Source organism: Tachysurus vachellii, chromosome 10 (assembly GCF_030014155.1).
Source record: "Tachysurus vachellii isolate PV-2020 chromosome 10, HZAU_Pvac_v1, whole genome shotgun sequence".
NCBI lineage: Eukaryota > Metazoa > Chordata > Actinopteri > Siluriformes > Bagridae > Tachysurus > Tachysurus vachellii.
In genome coordinates, this window is record NC_083469.1 from 18,485,245 (window position 1) to 18,510,051 (window position 24,807).

General features: G+C 37.7%; 1 protein-coding gene across 1 annotated transcript in view; it reads left to right on the plus strand.

Moving 5' to 3' along the window:
- The first annotated feature begins 4,664 nt into the window (after positions 1-4,664).
- Positions 4,665-24,807, plus strand: part of bahd1 (bromo adjacent homology domain containing 1) — a 44,753-nt gene continuing 24,610 nt past the window's right edge. Inside the window, exon 1 of the mRNA XM_060880081.1 lies at positions 4,665-4,918. The gene's annotated coding sequence lies outside the window, so the exon portion shown is untranslated. The remainder of the gene's footprint in view (positions 4,919-24,807) is intronic.

Genomic DNA, 24,807 nt, shown 5'->3' on the forward strand with positions numbered 1-24,807 from the left:
CGGAGTACCCGGAGGAAACCCCCGAGGCACGGGGAGAACATGCAAACTCCACGCACACAAGGTGGAGGCGGGAATCGAACCCCGACCCTGGAGGTGTGAGTGCGAACGTGCTAACCACTAAGCCACCATGCCCCCGCAATTAAAGCAATTAAAAATACATAAATTCAATAGGGATTGACAAGTTGCTTATATTCATTATTAATGTTGTCGATTAATTGTAAAAAAATGATAAATTGTTTGTGATAGGATTTATTATTTTGAAAAACTGACAATTTATGCATAAAAAGATGTAACTAACTAATGTAAACCTCAACTTATTGGCTTTAAGTTAGCACTTTTATATAGGAATTACAATAAAATATAGTTTAAATACCTTGTACATTTCCGTTAATTTAATGGAACTGTAGTGACGTTTCATTCATTTCATATTAACAGCATTTGAACATATTTTGAATATGGGGGAAAATGTATTAAGAAAGCAAGGCAGCATGAATCCTTATATTAGAGCAAATACGACTATTCGGTTCATTAAGAATGCTGCTGTATAAAAGGGTTTGTATGGCTCAGGCAGTCTGTGTAAGTTTGCTCCATTTGTCACGCCATTTTCTTTTAATGCTGTGCAACACCTCATTAACTCAGCACTAAGCGACAGATAAGTGAAAGATCTGGTATGGCTCTGGTATACAAGCTGCCGTATACTCCCAAGTGCACTGTGTGCCAATGTTCACTTCCTGTTACACATAACCTCCTGCTTTTCCAACACAACATCAGGAAGGGTGCGCTGGTGTGCACAGAATTTCTGACCAAGAGCTGCTGAGACACTTTGTTTTGATAAAAAAAATTAAATGAAATGGCAGTTACTTGCTATCTATGTCCATGATCCCCTGGATAAAGTACCTTATAATTTTCTCCAATTTCATGTCAAACCCTATATCATGCTTTGAAATGAAATCTAATTCACCTTTTCTAAAAAATGTGGCTTCAGGTTTTGGCCTTTTCAAGGGTTGTTATGCTGGTAAATAATATATATTTTTATATGGAGATTGTGGGCAATCCTAAATGTAAATCATACACCTGGTAAATAAATTACCAGGTGTATGATTTACATTTAGGATTGCCCACATTCAATATATTGATTGGTTGATTCAATATATTACAGATGGTTCGCATTCCATTAAAGTTGTTTATTTTGTCACTTACAAGAATTTAGACTCCATGTTACTGAAAGATTGATGAATCCGTCTTGGTGTGAGCAATATTTATTCTATACTATAACCTGCACATTCTCCTGATGAATGCCAATAAATCTGGATTTGACTGTAAGTGTAGTTTGCTGCATGAACAGACTTTTACAGATTATAATCCACCTCTGCCTGGACTTTATGTGAAATATTTATATGGTTAACTTTACCAAAACTAGACCAAGCCACAAATTACAAATATAGTAACATTCATTCATTCATTCATTCATCTTCTACCGCTTATCCGAACTACCTCGGGTCACGGGGAGCTTGTGCCTATCTCAGGCGTCATCGGGCATCAAGGCAGGATACACCCTGGACGGAGTGCCAACCCATCGCAGAAATATAGTAACACATACAATTTAATTGATATTTTTTAAAGGTAATTCTATTTCAGATTCCACATAAACAGAAAAATGCATGAAATGTATTTCTGCCAGGGACTGGATCAATGTGTGTTAGCCTAGTGGTTAAGGTGTTTGGCTACACAATCGGAGGGTTGTGGGTTCGATCCCAAGTCCACCAAAGTGACAATGTTGGGCCCCTGAGCAAGGCCCTTAACCCTCCATTGCTCAGTTGTATTAAAAAAAAAAATGAGATAATGCAAGTCACTCTGGATTTGGGATTTGGGTGTCTGCCAAATACTGGAAATGTAAATATGTATTATTTAACAAAAGAAAAATACAGTGCGGATTTATTATTTTATTTTTGTTCAAATTTTTATTTTTTGTTTTGTGAGTGGGTTTGAGAAGGATTGTGAATAATAGCATAATTCCTGTTTCACATTAATTCCTTAACTAAGAGAAAAGAAATGTAAAAGTGTAATAGAGAACATTCCAGGGTATTGCTTATCAGAAGCATATTGCTTTCTTAAGAATTGAAAGTGAATGCAATTTTCTAGTGCATTGTATTCACTTTCATCAGGCCATTGCATCAGTTCCACAGTGAAATGCAATCACAGAGCTAAGCTGCACTTGGGGGTGTGTTTGTAATCTGAGAAGGGCCTGAAAGAGTCATTTTCCAGGAATGAGATAGACTCTGGATCTCAGATGGCCAGAGTAAAGTGGTTATGAATGAATATCTAGGTCTTCACTTTATGCTAACTGTATAAAAAAAAACAACTGTGTTTGCAATATGTCAAGACTAAGGCATGTTGGACATGATGTCAAATATCAGAATAAATGACAGCAAAAATTTGGCACATACTTTTTTCAAATTTGGCTTATATTTTAACCTACAGTTATCTAAATGTTCAAAATTTCTTACTTTCATACAATTCCATACAATGCCACAACTCATCCTCTACCAGACGTGAGCCATATAAGAGAAGATTATACGGACCACATCTGAGCCCAGTGGTAACTTGGGGTATTTATATCTCATTCACAACCCACAATCTTCAGCTTAAATTCCACTGTATAGCACATTTAAGTTTCCAGGGTATTGCTTATCAGCAGGGTATTGTTTTTTTTTAAGAATTAAACGGGAATGTACTTACCCATTGCATCACATTTCATTTTCATTATTGCCACATTGTAATATAATCACAGCCCTAAGTTATACTTAGTGTGTGTGGTTGTGTTTAGAGAAGTCCTAGAAATATTTATTTTTTCAAGGGGATTTGTGGTTCATACTGTACAAAGGACTTTATATAAGCACTTTATCTCGACATTGAGGCAATCAGTAATAACATTAAATTCACTGACAGGTGAAGTGAATAACACTGATGAGCTTGTTACAATATAACCTGTCAAAGGGTAGAATATATTAAGCAGCAAGTTAACAGTCATTTCCACAGATTCCACAACTGGAGCAAAATTGCTGATAAAGTTAATGCGGGCTATGACAGAAAGTGTCAGAACACACAATGCACTTGCTATGTGTGTGAATCAGTGTGTGGTCATAGTGCATTCTATCCAGGGTGTAGTGGATACTGAGTGTTTTATTGACGTGGACATAATTAATGCACAATTTAATGATCCAGTCAACCTCGGGGACTGCTGTGTTGCTTGGAACAATGTATGATATACTGTGAAATTTAACTATTGCCTTAAACTCCAACAAGCAATTTATCTACCTGGCGCCTAGTGCCAATTTAACAGAGTTTGAAATCTGTTGTACTTACAAGCCCCTGTACTTACAATATTGTTGATATAAAGCGCAGCTTTATCTCATTTGTCAGATAACACGTGTTGCTTCTGTTAGTGCCGAGGGGGTGAAGGGAATGTGTCTGGTCACTGGGTTGATATTTATAGAGTTTAATACACACCAAATGTAATTAAAGTGTGAACCTATGATTTTTGTAGAGGTCTCGCCTTCCTGGTCCCCCAGTTTAAGGTGCCACTGCTATGGTATGGCCAACCATACCTGTAGCCCCCAACCTTGGATGCACTTGGACCACTAACCTCAGTACTCCAACACTCCAAACACTTTTTATGTCTTAAGCTGTATGTGCGTTCTTATCTGAGACTCAATGAAATGTATTTAAAGAATATCTAACAAAGATTCATATAAGGTCCAGTTCTGTTGTCATACCATACTATCAGAGATGGGAGACTCGAGTCATATGACTTGACTCGAGTCAGACTTAAGTTGCAAATTTGAGACTTGAGACTTGCTTGACAAATATTAAAAAAAGACTCTACTTGACTTTGACTTGACATTCATGACTTGAGACTTGACTCGGACTTGAGTTAAATGATTCAGAGATGGGGGACTCGACTTGACTCGAGTCAAACTTAAATCGCAAATTTGAGACTTGACACTTGCTTGACAAATATTAAAAAAGACTGGACTTGAGTTTGACTTGACATTCATGACTTGAGACTTGACTCGAACTTGAGTTAAATGATTCAGAGATGGGGGACACGACTTGACTTCAGTCAGACTTAAGTCACAAATTTGAGAATTGAGACTTGCTTGACAAATATTAAAAAAAAAGACTCGACTTGACTTTGACTTGACATTCATGACTTGAGACTTACTTGTGACTTGCACATGTGTGACTTACTCCCACCTCTGCATACTTACTCACTCACTCACTCATTTTCTACCGCTTATCCGAACTACCTCGGGTCATGGGGAGCCTGTGCATATCTCAGGCGTCATCGGGCATCAAGGCAGGATACACCCTGGAGTGCCAAACCATCGCAGGGCACACACACACTCTCCCTCTGCATATTATACACTGTATATTGTCCAACTACATAACAGTCTCACGTGGCCAAAATACGCATGGTATAAAACATTTGCAAAAACCTAGTCACTTAAAATATTTTGTTCTGTTTGTGAGATACAGTAGGTAGACCTTCCTGTCAGGTACTTTTCTTTAAAAAAAAATAAAGAAATAAAAAAATAGATAGGCATCGATGTATTAGTCGCCGTGGCCCTTTAAGAAACTCCATATTGTCCAAGCATGTGATGCGTCAACACTCACCGAGGGAACGGATGGTGCTGTTACGTAAAAGCATAAACGATTCAATAAAATAATAAATAAAAAAAAGTGTTCGTCAGTTGTGCTCAGGTATTGGTCTGATCCACTCCGAGTCGTTTGATGGCACGGCAGACTGGCAATGCACAGGGAAATCCGTCTCGACAGGGACACCACAGCCAGAGAGCTGCACAGAGACTGAATTAAGACGTCAAATTAATCAGCCGCATGCATTAATAGGTTAAAGGTAAGGACTCGGCGTTACTGCAAGTTTTACTGTAAATGTAACGAGGATTATTCGGTGCTTTGCGGTGGGGTTTTCTGTGTGGGGGGGCAGTCGTGCACAACAGCGTTTTTAACTTCAGATTAACACGTTTTATCTTATCGTTTAATGTCCTTCACGTCGAATCGGCGTGTTGGATGCGGTTTAAAACGTATCAGCAAAATACGAATCGTTTGCTTTTGACTCTTGTGAGTTTTGTTTTGACTGCGTTTGTTAAAGCGAGATATTATTATTAATAATAATAATAATAATAATAATAATAATAATAATGTGGAAATGTCCCTGAAAACCGTCCTAAAACACAAGGAAGATGAAAACGCTCGACTCTGCTGTTTGTTTGTTTGTTGTTTTGTTGTTGTTTACGGTGTCGTTTTCACGTCGAAAGCTTCAGAACTCGAGCTAAAGTTCAACTTCCATGTCAGAGAGTCGAGTTTAGTGACAAAAAGCTGAACTGAAAACTGCTCCAAGACTCGAGCCCTATTCGGACGGCATTTGCATCTTGAGTTATAGTCATTACAAATATTACACTTATATATATTTTTGTTCCTTAGTTGTTTGCAATTTTTTTCCCCTTGTGTCTATACATTTCTTTAAAAAAACAAAAACACACACACACACACAGTATCAGAGAAATTTAAGAAAGCATGCATGCTTTGGAAGGTTGTTTAGGTGAAGCTGGATTTTTTTTTTGGAGTTTTTTTTTTTTTTTAAGATTATTACTGTTTACATATCTATGTGTCAGATTATATGATGATGATGATAACGATAGATCTGTGGTTAAAGAAAATGACCTTGTTTGTGCTTGTGCATGTGTATGATCCAGGTTTGTGAGGAAACACCGGGTTGCGTAAACCGTGAGCTTCAGATAAGGAGGATATTTTTGTTTGGTCTTTATTGTTTTATTGTAATAAATTTTATTTTATTTATTTATTTTATTTTGCAATGCAAAACACTGAGATTTTAAATAAAAATTCCTGACACCAACAAAATCGAGGCTGTCTTCGGTTGCAGCGGAACTGTACGTGCTTGACTTGTTACAAATAAAGAATAAAAAATATACTGAGTATAGAATTTCAGGGAAATTATATTAAAAGATTAAAAGCTCAGCATCCAAGCCCTGGTCGATGTACACCCTGTCCTGCACATTTTTGAGTTTTTTCCTGCTCGAATGCATGCATTTCATTCCAGGAAGGGTTGTTAATTAGCTGATTAGTTGGATTAGGAGTGTTGATAGCAGGGAAGACATTAAAATGTGCAAGAAAGGGAGTACTCTTGGGTACTGGAAACTGTGCTGTAAGGCATGTGAGATGGAAAGTTAATGAAATTTCATGAAACCACAGGGTGAAATAAATGGGCTATTATACTGAAAGCAGCATGTGTATTTATTCGCTAACTGTGTATTCACTTATGCCAGGATGTCTTTAAGTAAAAAAAGTTTGGATACTTTGTTAATTCATATCTTTATATTTGCAAGAGTTTAGTGATGGAGACATGCAGGTATTTCATGCACGTTACACCAATACACGGTCAAGACTCAGTAATACATTTTAATTACCTAAATAATACCTTATTTATATGTATTATTGAGGCTGCATACCAAAAAGTCTATCTACGGTCTGTTTCCCTGGGTGGACCAATTTACCGAGCATGTAAATGTAAAATGACCCAAATCACAAAGAGAAAAAAACAGATAGTTGGTTTGTTCAGTGCTTTTGATCACAGCTTTAATAGGGCCACCTGTGGAGTGCTGTGTGCCAGTTCAGACTTCATTAAGACCAACCGAGTGCCCTGAGAGAGCTTTCGCAATCAAACGCGCGTTAGACTGACGGATCCCGCAGGACCCAACAAAATAGTTGCCGGAGCAGGAGGTTTTAACGGTAGCAGGTGGTCAGATATGAAGCACACAGGACCAATGTTCATTAACAAGGGAATGTATTTGGTGTTAGCGCTGTGCTTCCAGACACATCGTTCAGCATTTGTTTATTACAAACTGCTTTTTGAGTACCAGCTTATAGGACTGTTCAGATATATTGCAAGCAGATCCAAATAAAAATAATAACCGCGGTGTCGGATGGGTTTGTCGGAAATTCCCCAGGAGTGTATAGGATTACTTTCAGTGATTTTGTATCAAAGTAGTAAAAGCTAAAGAGAAAACCCTTTACTGTTTGGCTCTGTGCATGGGTTGAGAGAAACACATACCGCATCAATAAATGTAAATGTACTTCTTTCTCTAAGAGGAGATCAGTAAGATATACAATATACTGTATTCTCTCTCATTTAACACAATAGGGGTCTTGTTTATTAAACATATAATTTTTTTCTTGATCTGAATTGTATATAACAACGAGAGGATGGTCGAATATAGTTGAAGTAATTTATGAAACAAACCTTTTCATGGACTGCCCTTGAACCGGTTTCTCATTTCCTTGTGAATCTTTTAACAGAAGTGCAGGCAATAGCAGAAATGTTCCTGTAGCCAGAAGTACAGGTTGGTTTGTAGCACAATTCCAGCGCATTCTTCAGACTTTCTGCTAGCTGTTGCAAAGGAAAATGTTATCAGCTCAGGAGCCATTCATCATCATCATCATGAGGTAGAAAATCATGGCAGTCTTGAACGGTGTGCTCTGTCCTCACTGCTCTTTTGAGTTAATGCAGCCATTAAACATCATTTAGTAAAAATGTCCAGGTCTTGTTCCACTTAATTTGTCCTTAATAAACAATTAATTAAAGTTACGTGATCAGCTAGTAGGTATAACCTTGATATTTGGAATTATATATTTTAAAAAAGCACAAATTATTTTGTACAAATGTCCCCAAATGGACATTGTGTTTTCTGTGAATTCTTGATCACTCTTTATTAATAAATACCAGAATTATAATTGATTTTTTTTTGTAACTGTTGAAGACATAAGTAACATATGTGTAATATACCGTAAGCGAATAAAATGAGTATTCAGTGCATTGACTTACCAGTCAAGTGGGAAAGGTGAACATGTGTGTGTCTTGACACAACTTCCAAATACTCAGGAGGAATGCTTGAAAGAGGGATGCTTGAATCTCATCCTCTCTGCATGTGTAGACGCGGTGGCAACACCAGCGGCATCCTTCACATACTTGCCCAGCTTTCTAGTGTACATCTGGAGGATTAAATGCGACATTTACTAGATAGCACGTCAGAGCCAAAACATCCCTGTAACTCAGGTTGTTATAGTTACACAGTGTAAGATATAATGCTTACATTGTGTAGTAACTTTATTTAGAAAAATGTTAGTTGTACTGTAATTGTACACTTTTAGTGTACAGTGCACAGTTTAGTATTTAGGATAAAGATTTTCATAACCTGTCATTTTTGTTATGGCAACAGAAGTATTATAACTGCTATATTAATATGTCGGTACAGTTTTCAGCTCACAGAAATTGCTCTAATTGATGACCAAAGATAAAATCTTAAGATTAAATCAGTTCTTATGATATTTTTTTTTTTTTCTCAGGTTATGAGATAAGCATCAAGTGAGTTCAGTTACAATAAACTTTTCGTGTTAACTGAAACGACACGAATTACAACTGATTTACACACAATTAATCTAATTCACCTGTTTGGATGCCATAACCATTGTTTTTTGGCAAACATGTCGGCTATAAACAAGCCAACAAAAATAGCAGTGAATCAGATTTGAGCACTTGTGACATTCTTACGATACTTAATAAGTGAGTAATGCTATGAAAGGCATTCCACTGACTATTCACTGCATTACTCAATGGCTCCACAACAGCAGACATATCTGGCAGTATTGACCTTGTCAGGAATAGGTTGGTACCTACAAGGAAAACTGAACGGCTAAGAAGAAACAAATGAAAGACGGAATAGTTTCTATTTTGGTTACTGAGATTAAGGTTAAGGTTAGAACTAAATGGCTTAGCATGAATTGATGGTTTAATTATTATGTCATTGTAAGTTCTGTGTGTGTGTGTATGTGTGTGTGTGTGGTCAGTCTATAGTTTGTGCTGTAGACAATACTGACATTCAAAGTAATTCTAAGTAAAATGCATTAGTCATGAAAACCATGATTATAGTCATTTAAATCATTCTTATTTATAAATGGAGGTTATTTGATCAGTCCCATGACCACAATAAGATCCTGCTCCACAAAGGAGCCAATAAAGATTCAATAATGTTTCAATCTGTTGATTGATGAGTTCATGGAAGGTACCTTACTTCAGCCTGGGTAAGACTTCAGCAAAACACTCCTGAATAATTATAGCAAATTATATAGAAACATCATCAGGAAAGAGTGTTTGCACCGTCTATCGCACCTGATCCTGGAAAAATTACCTCATATACGCTGGCTGATATACAACCATGCAAAGCAAACAGTGAACCTGACGATGTGCACAACATGGCTGCCTGTACTTTTATGAATCCCTAATCATACCCAAGAGTTGGAGGAGGACGTAGTCATGTGTTGCAGTCATCTTTTGGCTTCCTCCAATGTATGGAAATATGATAAGTTGGCTCTTGAGAGGATTTTACTATTTCCGGTGTTCAGGAGTCCTAAGTTATGTGTTTTGTACACCAAGTTAGGCATCTTTGCACATTTGTCTTTAATAAGAGAGGTTTTTACATGGAAGCACTGGCATTCATGCCATTTCTGTAAAGTTTGCAACATACAGTTTTTATTAAGCCTAGGTCATAGAGGTGCTTGTGTAATTATTTTTGAGGCTCTTTCGGGGTAGCTCTCTGGTAAAGAGTGTCTATCTTGGATGCTTTTATAGTCATCATGGTTGTAAAGACAGTCACCTTCCTGTCAGCCCCAATAATTTTGGCTATTTTCCTCAGACATCAACAAGGTGCTTCCGCCTGCATGTCTGCCTTTTTTTTAATTCAGTCCCCCCCCCAACAATGATATGTCACCTCTAGAGACTATCATGCATGAAAACCCCAGGAGATTTGAAATACGCAAAGCAGCCCATCTGGCACCGACAACCACGGCACAGTCATTTGCTGCCAGTCACCACTTGTCCTGCATTGTGGTGTTTGAAGTGAACTTTAACTGAAGTTCTTGACCTAAGGCACTTATCTGCATGATTTTACACAATGTGCTGCTGCCACATGATTGGCTGACTGGATAATAGCATGACATCCAAACTGGCTTCAGATTCTACAGAACAAGGAGCAGCCGGTATTTCGGGTGATCAAGAATATTAGCTTTCCTGTATATATAATTCCTTCCAGAAGTTTTGGCACCCCTAATTTCTGACATTTTTATATCTCAGAATGAAACCTACATGCTTTTGTAGCCTTTTTTATCATGTTCTGTTTCCTTGGCATATAAATATGATATTGGATACATGAGAAATCCCCATGCCACCCATTATTTTGAGAAATATAAAAGAACTTTTAGCACCTATGACAAATTATTGACCTGCCTGAATCGTGTAATGGGTATAAAAATACATATGAAGCTTTTAATCATGACTGGACCATTAGAAAATGCTTCACATGTCTGGAGCAGCTGGAAATTTACAAGGGATTGGACCTATGAACCCAAAAAGATCACAGTTTTAGAATTGTACAGTTTAGTCGATTCTTGTGGTTATCAGGCTGTTTGGAAAAGGTTGCAAGGAAGAAACGTTTTCTTGAAGAATCTTACAAAAGGCAGCAGCTTGGCTTCACCTACATGTGCTATAGTGTGTTGTAGTCAAGATTGCACAAAAATCCAATTTTATGTTCAATTTGGTTGGAAAAACAGGATTACATGCAAGGCAAAAGCACTGGGTGGATGCTAGAATATATGGAGGCGGGTCGCTGATGCTTTGGGGTTGTTTTGTAGTTGGTTCTGGGGCTCTTGTGAAGATTGATGGATCATGAATTCTCTTAGGTACCAGGATATTTTTGCTCAAATGTCTCCTTGGTTACTTTAAGATGATTCAGACTTAGCCATAAAATAACATCATGAGAGGAAAAATGCTTTGAGATCAACAGAGAGTTTTGCATTGATTGAGTTAGCCTCAGGGATATAAACCTTTCAACGGAGATGTTTATTACTAGTCTGTGCTACATTAAAAGCTGTAGTTTGACTATTGGCAAGTTGAAGAGTTTTTTTATGTGGTTTTTCATTATTCGCATTGTCCGAGATGTTTTATACCAGCGTCTCTGAAACAGTGTTTCTCCTCTGAACAGCATGAACGCAACCGAACCAGCCATCTTTCATTTGAGGTTCAAAGGCTGCTTTTCTTTTGAACAAACTAAGAGAACAATACATAGCAAGTTTGTTTTAATGGCTGTGTTGATACCCAAGCACGTGTGTGAGAGTGCTTTAATTCTTTAGTGTGCCTACAAATGAACAAACCTTGAAGAAATGAACACCCAAAGACAGCAGACTGTGCCAATACTTTCATCTTCGGCTCCATTCTGTTATATCTGATGTAGGCAAACACAGTGAATTGGAAGCATTTTAGTGTTTAGGCTTTGACGATTGTGATTTTCCTTGGATCATGTGAAAGATATAAGCCAGAGCATTAACTGTGCTTAAAAAAAAAATGAATCTTAAATATTAAAATGCAGTTTAAATCCATGATGTTGCCTTTTTAAATGAAAAGGAAAACACTTTCAGAAAATCATGACTACATTTGTGATGATACCAAAGCCAGGTGTAGCTCTGTGGATTTCTGGACCAAATACTTTAAAGAAAAAATTATAAATAAAGCACACTCCCACAGACTAAACATCCAAACAACATACAGACTAAACAAAGTCAGTCAGTAATGTACACAACACTTCAAATTAGTCTCTTTTTGATGCATTTTTACTTCGACTACATCTACACTAATCCGGATTTATTCGAAAACGTCCTTTTCATCTATAAACTCTCCGCGTCCTTACTACCATTTTCAATCATTAAGTTTCTCATCCACACTGAAACATCTGCAAAGCCTTACGCCCCTGTACTAAGATGCTTCGACGTATGTCATTTCCGCCTAGCGTTTATTTACTTTCCGGCTCTTCGACAAAAAGGTTTTTTTAATGGATCGACAGTGAGGTGGAGTTGCTGCTGAGAGTAACACAGGAGTATAAAGTTGCAAAAGCGATCGAGAACAAAGACTGGAAGACGTACCAAAACAAATGCGGCGAAATATTATATTATTATAAATATTATTGTCTGAAATGGTAACATGACTGCGTCACTTGACTACAATTGCTTTATCGTTTCTGAAAGCCTCAGTTTTCGCAGGCCACACTGCAACGCAAAAGTTTACCTATAGTGGTTGTTGTCTCACTAAAGAAGTTCGAGTTCAGTGTACCGTAGACTAATCGGGACTCAGGAAAAGTTGCTGTTGTCTTAGTGTTAGCTTGTCTTAGTTGTTGCGTAATATTCAGATTTTGTGATTGTAGAAATGAACACAGAAATGAACATTAGGTAAACTATAATATAATATAATATAATATATAATATAATATAATATAGGAATGAACAGCTTAGAATCTAAGCTGTTCATTCCTATATTATATTATATTATATTATATTATATTAGCTTTCAGTTGCCTTACTTGCCCATGTATCATCTAAGCCTTAGATGATACATGGGCAAGTAAGGCAACTGAAAGCTAATAGCATGGGTTCTCGAGTGAAGCATGGCTCGCACAGAATAGGAAACGGCAACAGCATTATGAGAATTATGGGGTAAATAAAATCAGTTGAGTTGTTCCTAACCGTCCTGTATAAAATCCTTAAAAAAATATGTGAACATTCTTATAATGAAATCATTTTTGTTCTGGAATAAAAATGTAATAAAGAGATGGTTCACATCTTAAGCTGTCCAATTGAAAGAGCTAGGTGACTGGACTGGACTTATTATAATATTAAAGGTTCTGAGGAAATTTCCCAGCACTATTCAGCAGAGCTACAGGGATAGACATAGAATGGTGAGAAGAGGAAGAAGTATGGTTTTGTTATAGGCAGAGAAATTGCTGTTCTAAAATGTTTTACAGATATTTAACAGATTTATGGTCAGGCTGAAGCTTTCAGGTTATTTTTTGCATGCCGGCTATTTACAAATCCATGGGTCTCTAAATGCGGGAAGTCTTTTTTCTTTTTCTTTTTCTTTTTCTACTCTATAGCATATTCACTGCATGCCATGCTATTTTAAAGCCTGTGATTCATACGCTTCGACACCAAACATTCATTTTTTTTTCTTTACACTTTTTTTTTTGTGGGTAAACAGACTTCATGACCACACTAAAACATTTCCATTGTTGTCTGTTTTGCATCCAGCCAGGGATTTGATGATCTCTCGTCTTAAATAACTCCATGCCAGAGTTTTGTGTTGTTATTGTGCTGAGTGATCCTGATCCTGATCCAGCCAGCGAGTTTGGCGTTATTTGATTTCATCCTGTTCATGCCTTTCTTAATGAAGATTAGTGAGCCAATTTAGTGAGCTCTAAATGCCCAGTCTTATCATTGTGGAGACTATTAAAAATACTAAGGATGATGCAAGGCTTCCTTAAACATTGTGTTTTAAAAAATCACTAGCAATGACTTTTGCCAGAGGCCATCTATCTCACACCAGAGGCTAGAATTACAGTAGATGAGAAAAATGGGAAACAAAAACACTGGCTGGATTTATTTATTTATTTATTTATTTATTTATTTATTTATTTATTTGTGTGTGTGTGGTGGGGGAGATGGGGGGTTGGTGCACACCTCCACCCCCCAACCACACACACACTCACACTAGCAACACTAGATCTGGCTACTTTAGATTTGCATATTGCACTGTACAGAATTAACTGGCTCGAGGTATTTGTACACTTTGGGATGATTTTTGAATGTTCACATTAAATAACTATATTATTTAACTAGTATTTACTATAAGGATTTTTTCCTGTCTGAAATATCAGTCATTTTTTTCAGATGACTACTATCTTTGCACAAATATCAGAAAGGCCTCTGCATATTTATGTTCTCTGTTCAACGGAAAAAAGGCTATGATGGCATTTGTAAAAGATTAAACATCAAATCAAAGGTTCTAGTAGACTTTGTCATCCCAAATTTGAAAACTATGGCTTCCACATAATAAATCACAAATCTGACTTATACCCCTGAGCCCTGAGGTGACTGAGAAAGTGTGACCTCCAAAACATGTGGGGAAATACAACAGAATGGGACAAAAGCCTTTCAGTAGGCTTGCTGTATTGTAGTTGAAAGCTATTCAAATGAACCCTGCTGTGATTTATTACAGTAAACAAGCTCAGAGACTCAGGAAGAGATGCAGAGAGCCATCGCCACCTCCTATCACGGGTAACAATACTGAGACTACTGTTAACCCAAGCAATATCTCATCATAATTAGTAGTAATTTACATTCCAGTAAAAAGACCACTGAATTCATGATTGAAAGAAACCTTAAAACCTGTATATTCATGGTGGGTTATTATGTTTCTTTACAAATCACAAAGCAGCTGACTCGACATAAGTCGTGTAGAACATGGATTAGAAACCTCCAGGAGAACAAAGTCAATCGAACGTGTAGGAAATCATCACTTATGGTCAAACAAGTAATCATTGATCTCCTATAACAGGCAGCTTATGCGTAGGAAATTGACTTGTACGGCATAACCGACTCAGATGTACACAGCGAGGATTTATAGTCTGAAATGCTTCATCTTTAACTTCATGTTATTTATTACTGTGGATCTGCATACTGCTCAGAACAAGGCTGTGTTTATTCTAGCTTTTAATCGAGCATACTTTTATTAGGATTAGGGTTAGGGATCACAGTAGACTGAATAAACTGCCTCAGAGTGCGTCTACGATTTGGGACGATTTTTGAGTGTTCACATGAAGTGATTTTAGTATTAATAACAGAGAAACTAAGAGTTCATGTGTTTAACATCTCTGTGTTGCTGCACAGTGATAATTTGTGTAGCCTAACAGTGAACGGCAATGAAATAATCTGTCAGACATGGATATTCTGCCTCTGACCTGCCCTCTAGTGCAGGGGTCGTCAACACGCAGAGCAAATTCGCCAGCAAAGCATTTCAACCGATCACGCCGAATACTTGGGGGGGATGGGAATAGAGCAGAGCTCTATGAAGCAATTAAAGCAATCATATGAATATAAATCACATCTGAAGCAATTAAACAAAAAAATCCAACACGACTTCTGTAGCAGATCCACTGTTGCTGCTCAACCCAGCAATTTTTCACCCGAAAGCAGCTCATCGGATCAGAGATGAGCAAAATAAAGACTAAAGGCTTTTAGTCAGAAAGAGAAGAATTTTCTTCAATTTCGATCTTGTATTTGATTGATTAACTGTCGACATGGCTTGTTTAAAGTCAAAGATAAAAACAACGTCTAAAGATGATCGCACAGAAAAGTATGCGCTTGTTCTCCCACATGTCAAACTCAAAGCAGATGTCTGTTCAGCATCTGTGTTAAAAGAAGTAAAGAAACAAAGCGCAACCGTGTCCATTTGTCGCATGCATTTGTCGTAAACATAGTCGGTTTAATAAGCCTAATCATTATTGGTTGAAGGGAGACAAAGTGGCTTCGTAATTACACCTCCAGGATCGGGGGTTTGAGTTCTGCCACTGCCAGGTATGGTGGAGACACATGTTCCTCATCAGACACATGTTGTAGGCTGATTGACATCTCTTAATTTGTCTTTAGTGTGTGTGCGATAAACGGGCATCCTGGCCAGGTGTACACTGCCTTGTGCCCCCGAGTCTCCTGGGATAGACTCAAGGTTCCCTGTGACTCAGTATGATAAGCTGTGGAAGAATAATTGGTTAAGCATTTAAAGGAAACTGTTAATTACTACTCCAGGTCAGTTTTTTAAACCAATGTTGCTAATGGATAATGCTTATAATCCTTCAGATGTACATGAAGTATGCAGATGACAATGTGAGCAGTACTGCATGCGGTGTCTCATATCAAGAGTAACACTAACCTGAGCCTCATTTCTTTTTAGCAGTCGGTCAAGCAATTTAGTTTGGTTTATTCGGACTAGTAATCAGGAGTCAATTTGAACTGACAAGATCTTGGGTGCACATGAGAAAAAAATCCTCAAACTCCCTGAGATATTCCTTAAACCAACGACTTTAATTTGGGCAGTGGTTTAGTGGAGTCTACATTTATAGCATTTGGAAGACACACTTATCCAGAGTGACTTACATTTTATAAACCTGAACAATTGAGAGTTAAGTGCCTTGCTCAGGGGCCAATAGAGGCAGCTTGAGGATCTGCGATTTAAACTCACAAGCTTCTAATTGGTAGTCCAACACCTTAACCCCTAGACTATCCCGTCTGCTGAGTCTGTTTTGGTGTAAACATTTTAACAGACTTGTGTTTACCGCACAGTTAAAGGCATGAGATTGCTGTGTCAGTGGATGTAAACTTCACAACTGTGTGTGGTCCTCTTGTAGTCCCGAAAGTGTTCGTTTTAAATCTTCAGTGCATCGGCACGAATGTGCGCGTCTGCATTTTGTTTAGAATTTTATCCGTTGTTATTCAAGGAACAACTGATAATTCACTGCTTTGTCAATAAAAAAAAAGCAGCATTTTGAAAATACATCTTCTGTAAGTCACTGAGGATAAGAGCAGCTGCCAAATGGCGTGAAGGTAAAGCACAAATATATCAAGGGAGAGACTTGTTTTGCTTGTGATCTTGTCTCCTCTGCGACAGCGCTGTCTGTCGCTGACTCTCATCGACTTTGATTTAATCTCAGAAACTAAATCCTCCAAGGTGAGAAATTGCTCAGGCCACATCAAAAGCAGCTCTGGTACATCGTCCTAATATTTCAGTGAGCTTTGTGCCACTGTGGAATGTTTTTCATTCCCTTGAAGCATTTTGGCTTCGACAGTTCCAGCTCTTGTGTATGTTTAAAGAGAGATAATTTGTTTCATATGGCTAATCTTGAAACAAATCAAATTTATCCTGATCGCTTTCCAAAGCTGTGGCGGTGAATTTACTAGCATGTTGGGATAAAGAAAAAGAGGCGGTGTCGAGGGGGAGGGTTACTGAATACACACTCAGCTGTTTGCGAGCACAGTGCAGCTGAGATAGATGCGAAGCATCGCCCGGAGCTCCTCAGTCTGTTATCGCTCTTCAAGTGATTACACTGAGAGGACGGTAAATCCTGTTTATGAGCCACACAAAACGCTTTCCAAGTGAATGAGAGATTCCCGGGCTTCCACTGGAAACCGCAGCGCACATTGGCTTTAAAGTGTCAAATGACAAAAAAAAAAAAAAAAACTATTCAGACACCTCCAGCTTTTTTTTTTTTTTTTTTTTTTTTTTTTTTTTTTTTTGTGTGTTGCTTTTTTTTCCCCACTTTGTTGTTTTTTTGCATTTACCTTTCAGTAGGACACTTTACAGAGTTTGACGTAGTAAGTTAAATGACCCTTTTACACCATCAGCTGCCTTTTTTTTCACTCCCAAGATTTTGTAATGTAGTTTGAATGAGGGATCTTTGTCATTTCACCCTCAGCATGTTGCTTCACATCTCATCTTTGAAGACAGGCTGCTTAACATCCTACAAGGCTTCCTGTGTCATGTCCTGTCAGATCAGGGGTGACAGAAAGCCTGTGAGTCTGAGCCAACACAAGCAAACACATTACAGTGCACGAACACTTTCAGGCTTCTCAGTAGGAGCTTTTATTCTGTGAACATCACTGTTAAATACTTGCTTCTTGTATCGGTGGGAAGCGCTGATGCAGGACTGGTTCAGGAGCACAATGTAATATGTAATAGCACACGGACAAATCCAGTTAAAGCAGTTTATCCTTAAACAAATCAGTTGTTTGCACAAAATGTGTGACTAAAGAAAAAAAACTGATTTGCTGATATTTTTTCCTCTACATTCTGGTCAGTAAGCAGTTTATACAGTGAAATGATTTTGGTCATGTTGCCTCTGTACACAGACACAATGGATTTGAAAAGCAATCAAGATGTGATTTTAAGACTTTTAACCAAAAATATTGGATCTCCTTTTTAGGCTCAGAAATAATTGGACTAAATGATAAAAATAAGGATACTTTTTAATAGTTGGATGCAAGTCCAAGTCTGGACTTCATGAACATCACCAACTGCCTTAACAGACCTTAACCACATTCAGTTCTTTCTTCTTGAAAAGCTAGTGAAAAGCATGCCCATTTATTGCTCGTGGCCATTTAAAAACATTTCATGTCTTTGCATTAAGTAGCTCTTATGTTGCTTTCACTGTTTTGGGTCATTATCCATTTGTACAGTGAAGCCCGTTCCGGTTTTGTGCAGTGTTTGAATTTGAGCTCGAAATGCTTTGTAATTCATCCTGCTGCTTCCGTCAGTAGTCCCATCATCAGTAAACAACAGTACGCAGTATCACTTCCATTAGCAGTCATACTGCACCTGCACATGCTTTAACACAGCCTCCACCATATTTGACAGATGGTGTGGTATGCTTTAGATCATGAGCCCATCCTTTCCTTCTCTATACCCTTATCATCATTCTGCTACAAGCTCAATTTGGTTTCATCTATCCAAAGAATCTTGCTTCAGAACTTGGCAGACTTTATTACCCATAGGTTTTTTTTTTTAAATCAATGTCTAATCTGACCTTTCTGTCCTGAATGCTCCCATTGGTTTGCATCATGAGGTAAACCCTACAATATGTATTGATGTTTGTAGCCGTCTCTTGAATGTATGTTTTGACAGCGATACTTCTACCTCCTCGAGAGTCTTTTTGGCTTGGAAAGATGCATTGATGGGGTTTTTCTTCAATAATGACAGAATTCTGTGATCATCCACTTTAGTTGTTTTTGTGGTCTTCCTGGTCTTTTGGTGTTGCTGAGACTGAAAGTGTGGGTTTTCTGAGCCTGAAGGTCTCTCTGATAGGTCTGGGTTTAGTTATTCATTTAATTTTTTTTTCAAGTGATATCCTCCTTTAGTCGCAATCACATATTTTTGAACTTTTCAGTTTCAGTGGAATCAACATTTTTTGTTTTTTGTTTTAATTCGACTCCTTGAATTAAAACTGAAAGTCTACACTTCAATCACCTCTCTATTTCAATCCAACTTGATGCTACTTACTTATGAACCCTACTGTATTTGGAAACTCAGATTTGCATTATTGTATTTACCACAATGAAAAACCCATGTCTGCTGGAAGTCGGTTTAGAACCCAGGAAAATCTAATTGAAGGTTTTTGAACATCATTTTCCTGATTTGCAGTAATAATAACCACCATTCTGGGAATTCTTAACACTAGAATTTGGAATGTAGATTCAGGGATTTGCTCATTACAGTACATCATACTTGATAAATCGTTTCACCTCACTTTATACGCACAGGGGCATTGTCATGCTGGAACAGGTTTAAGTCTTAGTTGCAAAGACATCCTACACTATTGTGTGCTTCTAACTTTTGTCAGCAGTTTGAGGATGAACCACCTATTGGTGCGATAGTCAGGGGTCCACATACATGGCCATATATATTATTTGTTAAGTTTTATACACTCACTGTCCACCTTATTTATTTATGCCTATTCAGCTGTTCAGTTTGAGTGAGTCTGCACTCATGATAGCCTTAAATTCTTGTTCTGGGCTGGAAGGAGTGGGAGCTGATGTGGTCATCTGCTGTTGTAGATCATCTATCTCAAGGTTTGATGTGTTTTGTATTCTGAGTTGCTTTTCTCCTCACCATCGCTGTAAAGAATGCAAAGACTTCCTGTTTGGTCTGACGTCTCTGATAAACAACCCTCTGCTCACAGGCTACTTTTGGGCTTTAACACTATTTTGTGTAAACCAGTACACATGGCACCAATATCCATTCCACAATTGAAGTTACAGATATCACTTTTTTTTTTGTGAACATTATCTAAGGCTCTCGATTTGTATCTGTAACACTGTGCTGCGGCAACATGATTGGCTGATTCGATAGATTAGCGATTGTATTATTATATGCTGCTATATATGGAATATAAAATTTAATTGAATTCATTTGTTTGTGTAGCGCTTTTAACAATGGACATCAAAAATTCTCAAAGCAGCTTCACAGAATGTAAAATTGTATGTAGATTTATTTGCATTTAGCCCTATTTATTCCTAATGAGGAAGCCTGAGGGGAATTAAGTGTAGAGTGATGATGATGATGATGATGATATTCATTCATTCATCTTCTACCGCTTATCCGAACTACCTCGGGTCACGGGGAGCCTGTGCCTATCTCAGGCGTCATCGGGCATCATGGCAGGATACACACTGGACGGAGTGCCAACCCATCGCAGGGCACACACACTCTCATTCACTCACGCAATCACACACTAGGGACAATTTTCCAGAGATGCCAAGCAACCTACCATGCATGTCTTTGGACCGGGGGAGGAAACCAGAGTACCCGGAGGAAACCCCCGAGGCACGGGGAGAACATGCAAACTCCACACACACAAGGCGGAGGTGGGAATCGAACCCCGACCCTGGAGGTGTGAGGCGAACGTGCTAACCACTAAGCCACCGTGCCCCCACGATGATGATATTAGTATTATTATTATTGTTACAATTATTATTAATGGAGTACATTTACTTCCTGGATTCTTCTTTTGATATGGATTAGTAGTAATTCAGCCACACTTATTTATTTTTGTCAGGTTTCTCTGTGAGGCAAATTAGATACCCTCCTATATGCCTTGAAGCAACATCACAACTTCTCATGAGCTACTCAAGACGCAGACCTGACAGTCTTGTTCTGAGCTAATGTCTGGGCCAGAAAAAATGTAAACAAAAGCCTGTAGTGAGGAAACTAACTGCACAGATTGACTGCATGATTGTATTGTGGATCACCATTTCTTTCTCAAGCAGCCGTTTGAGGAATGATCGAATCATTACAGATCATGAAACACTTTTAAACTTTACAGACTTTAAACCGTGTTCAGTTTAATGAGCTGTTTTTTTTTAACATGAGCTACAGTGTCGAGGAGAGATTAGTGCTGTTGGGAGAACATTTTACTTAAAAATAATTTTATATGCGGAACAAAGTTTGAGTGACTCATTAAAAGAGGGTTAAAAGAAATCCAGGATTTCCTGAATGACATAATTAAGACCTACTAGATGGCCTTTTTTTTTTCCTTTTTCAAAAATATGATATTACTGTAACACTATGTTGAAGAGTTAGTGAGCTAGCTAGTAAGAACCACACAACCTACACTATGCTTAAATATATCTGCCTATTAAAGAGCTTTCTCCTTCAAATGTGCCAAGTAAATTGGAGAAATATTGAATAAAATATTGGCTGTATTAGTTAACACACTTAAATGCAGTGATGAAGTTTAAGACTTTTTATTTGACAGCGTGATTCGACGCTTTGCCACGTCTCATGTTCTATTAGAGAAGCAAGAGAGCAAGGAAAGGAAGCTGTGCTTTTTCAGAACAGAAGGAGAAGAAATTTCAGCACAAGTGTTCAGCTGGTTTCAGTGTGTGTATAATAGCTGGTCAGAGGCTGTGTCAGTTAGGTTAGAGCAGTAGCACTCCGGGTGATGACTCACCGTGTTAACCTTTGCACCTTTTGAGCAGCTGCATCAGTGACGTTTCCACTTTTCAAATGTCAGCGTGCAGATGGATGGAATGTTACTCTGGCTGCTCCACACGGTGACAAGCCTAATGGGTCTTAATTGCACCAACAGCTCCACAACCGACATGATGTTATTAGTATGATGGGTTGAATAAGTGCATGTCACCACGATATCTGTCTGGCGCGTCAATGAAATTCACTCGAGTTTGTGATTCTTGCTACAGGATGCGTGCTGTGTTTAAAGGATTATTCTGAGGTCGTCATCTTGTTTATAACCCAAGACGAAATTCTGATACGGAGAACCCGATTCGTTCATGGGTCTACCTCGACATGTGAGAAAATTAGCATGCTACAGAAGGGCAGCCTTTTTTTCCCCTTCTCTGTGCTAAGGGGCTTTGATAGATGCTAGATAGGAGCTTTACTGGAACTCAGGTGACTAATGCCTCCTACTTGGTAGCTAAGGTCATTCTTGTAGAGGCTGCGTGTGGCCTGCAGACGTCAAAAAAATATGTTTTTAACTCTTTTTCAGAGAGGCCGTGAAATTTGCGAAATGTTATTTGTGCCTGTTTTGTGGTGTTGATGTGATGTTCAATATTGAATATTTTGTCATGTCACACCACAGTGGTTGTTAATAATTTATATTAAAGCAGACATTTGGCAATTTAAGAATTTTTAGCTGTTCATAAGTACTAAGGCAAAGTTTTTATAGAAATTTAATCAAATACTTTCACTAAAAATCCTTAAACTATTGTGCTCTGACCTTTCATTTTAAACAGTGTATGGAAGACTACAATAATATTTTTGCAATACAGAAATTTAAAAATTGTACATGGTTTTCATTGTGATCTCAATTTATTAATAAAGTTAGCAACTATCTAATTATCTCTTTTTCCCAAAGGCCAAAAAATGGAATTTGCCTCCTAGGGGCAACAAATTTGTAGAGAATTTTTTTTTCCTCACAAATCTTTAAAGTAAATTATGATATCAAACCTATTTCTGCTCTGCGAGTTTCCCAAAGTGCTAAAAATCTGAAGGTGATATTTTAAGCCACTAAAATCCCATGTAAGGTTATCCCAACAGACGTAAAAACATCTCCCACTGTTCATTTTATATCAGACTTGCAGCCATGAAATCATTCATTTGTTTATACCGATTGAAAATGTCCAATTTTCAAAATGTTGAAAAGTCGAATTTCACTCCAGTGTACTGCTAAAAAGGATTAATTTGTCTGAAACCTGTCGGAAAACGATTCCAACGCTGTGAGGCGCTTTTAAGAACTTAATAAATTCAGTTGATGACTCTCTTTGACACTGTTTCGTAGAAATCCTTTGCTGTGTTGCGTTGTGGAATCAGCATTGCTTCCACATCACTGTTAGGATGCAGTCATGTGTCTGCTCGCTGCCTTCGTTACTCATTTGAGACATGTCAGGTTGCTGCTCGTGTCTTTCATGGGCCTCGTGTATTGAGCTGGATGCAACAACATTATTTGTAGATCGTTAGCAGGTGCATTTGAACAAGAAAGATTGGGGTTTTGTGTGTGTCTGTGATCAAGTTTGTATTACTATTCTGAACAAGCAAGACATAACAAAACAATAAAGAGACATGACGAGCCATAGCTAAAGACAAAACATGGGGGAAGGGGTGTGTTTATTTGTGTTTTTTTTAAAAACAAAAAAAATAGAGTATGTAGTTAGTTAGATTTAGGAAAAAATATTACTCATAATTTACATTCAAAAAATCATACGTTTCTGAGCAAAGCATGATTTTTTTTTTACTGATACTAATACTTAATACTAATACTGATACTTCATTTAAATGTGTTTGAACTTCATTTAAACTCCATAAACTTCATTTAAATACCACGGTGAAAGCAGTTTTGAATAAATTGCCTTTTTCACAGAAGTACACCCAGCAAATATTTTCTTCTTCTAATTAAACATAATACAAATCGGAGTCATCGTTTAGAGGATATAAACCTGGATAAGGAATGTAGTAAATAAAATCCCAGAACAGGTGGTATTAGAAATGAAAGAAATGTGAAATTCATGAAAATCAGACCAATATTTGAGTTGTGATGATAAGGGTCCAGAAACTTTGACTGACATGCTTCATATCGTAGTATAATTGAGAAGTTACTGCAGAATTAGATGATGCTGGAAAGTTTAAGTAGCTTACAACAGACACATGAATTTAGTGAAAATGTTATAAAACTCAGCCATTCAATGTTAATGACTTTGGGGGGAGGCAAGACAAAGCAAATCCATAAATTAAGATGTATACGACTAGAGATTGAAATATAACTTAAGTAATGGCACCCTGTAAATTGAGCACGTGTTTGTTACGTATATGCCGTAGACGACATGCCGCGGTGGCTGAGCTACGTTACTGGAAAAGTTAGCCCACGCTACACGCTTTTGTCATTTACTGTAGTTCCTTACTCTCTTTCTGGAGTTTGGTGGGTGACCCTGAAATTAAAATCAACATGCACACTCGAGTATGAGGAATATCAGCAGTACTGAAATAGTCCGACTGGCTGAAAAGGAGCAGAGTTATTGGAGATTCCGTAATCTAGGCCAAACAAATAGAGGCACTACGGTGGCAAGTGAGCTTTACTTTCTTTACCTTTTCACTGAGTGCATGTGTGGATGTGAGATTTAGTCTTCACATTTATCTGGAACATTTCCTGAAAAGGAAACGCATTTAAGACTTCAAAGAGACAACCAAATAAAAGCCTCTTTTTTTGTATTTTTTTACATTTTATGGTTCACAGTATCTCTAAAGTATACGCTATATGTCCAAAAATATGTTTGTCCTTTCTGTGCATTTCTAATAACCTCCGTTCTTCTGAGGTGGCTTTACGCTAGATTTTTAAGCACGGCTGTGTGGGTTTGTGTTCATTCGTGAAGTCATGTACTGTTAGAAATCTAGTGGGAATTATTTCAGTTCTCTTTGACCTTTTAATACATTTACACAGAGATTTAATAACAGTTGAAAAAATTAGTCCCCTAAAAAATTGTACTCATTAGTTCACGTTTTTAAGCCTGCGTACGTAATTGAGTCGTTACACTGATACGGTAACGAGATTTCCTGATTTTAGTCATGACATAAATGATGTCTTGTGGACATGGTGATGGAGTTAATTTCTCAGTAGATTACAGCTGCTTTTGGAAGATCTACCGATGTGGTGGAGTCTTAAATTTCACTTCAGCTGCCTGAGTGGTGTGTCGTAGAGAACAGTGAGGTATACTGTAAAAGTGTTTCAGTTGATAAAGAGGATTCGTTTTGTTTTTTGTTTCATTTTAAAGATC